Source organism: Ornithorhynchus anatinus, chromosome 1 (genome assembly GCF_004115215.2).
Source record: "Ornithorhynchus anatinus isolate Pmale09 chromosome 1, mOrnAna1.pri.v4, whole genome shotgun sequence".
NCBI classification, from domain to species: domain Eukaryota; kingdom Metazoa; phylum Chordata; class Mammalia; order Monotremata; family Ornithorhynchidae; genus Ornithorhynchus; species Ornithorhynchus anatinus.
Window position 1 is genome coordinate 91,796,469 of NC_041728.1, and position 1,052 is coordinate 91,797,520.

General features: G+C 45.6%; 1 non-coding gene across 1 annotated transcript; it reads left to right on the forward strand.

Annotated features, from left to right (window-relative positions):
* Positions 1–444: 444 nt before the first annotated feature.
* LOC114817246 lies at positions 445–582 on the forward strand. The gene has a single exon (XR_003765095.1). It is a non-coding gene; the product is annotated as a small nucleolar RNA SNORA7 (small nucleolar RNA).
* Positions 583–1,052: the final 470 nt, after the last annotated feature.

Genomic DNA, 1,052 nt, shown 5'->3' on the forward strand with positions numbered 1-1,052 from the left:
AAGATTCAAATCTGGAAAACATCCAATTAACCCTCTCTTTCCTGTTCACTTATCATCTGGTTATAATAATGTTGGCATTTGTTAAGCACTTACTATGTGCAGAGCACTGTTCTAAGCGCTGGGGTAGATACAGGGTAATCAGGTTGTCCCACATGAGGCTCACAGTCTTAATCCCCATTTTACAGATGAGGTAACTGAGGCAAAGAGAAGTTAAGTGACTTGCCCAAAGTCACACAGCTGACAGGTGGCAGGGCTGGGATTAGAACCCATGACCTCTGACTCCTAAACCTATGCTCTTTCCACCGAGCCATCTTCTCCCCAGCCCCCACCATGGGCAAACAACAATATCTGGTTTCTTTACAGTATTTAATATGTTCTTAATAAGGTATCAACTGAAGCAAATCCAAGTTAAACCACCTTTCCCTGGTTCTAACCCTGTTTCTCTCTCTCTCAGGGTCTCACCTGGAAAGTTTCCAGTACTCTACCAGTCTCGACTATGGGAGGGAGAGTCAAGCAGAGGCATATCCATTCCATTCTTAGCTTGGGCAGTGGCTAGTGAGTGGAAGGCAATCTGCTACAAAACTAAACTCACATGTGCTGGGCAGAAGCATCAGGGGAGAGAGTCGAGGGCAGAGACTCAGATTTACTGAGTGAAAGGAGGCACTGGTAAACTGCTGCTGTATTTTTACCAAGAAAACTCTATAGATACACTACCAGAATAATTGCAGATGGAGGGTAGGGCATTCTGGAAGAGATGTGTCCATGACTTAACTAAGGGTCAGACACAACTCGACAGCATAAGACAAGAACAACAACAATCCTGTTCCCTCTAAGACTCTCTGTATTTCCCTGCAGGTGCCCCATGGCTCACTTTTTTCTTTCAGGGGCAGGAGCCTTGCCCCTCCAGAGTCTGGAATGCTTGACTTAAAACCTTGAGGGACACTTTCTAATCCCTCCTTGTGTCCTATATATATCCAGGGTCCACATCACAAATTTTCCCCATGGCCTGGTCTTCAAGATGGCTAAGGTTCTCTCCTCCTTCCCAACTTACC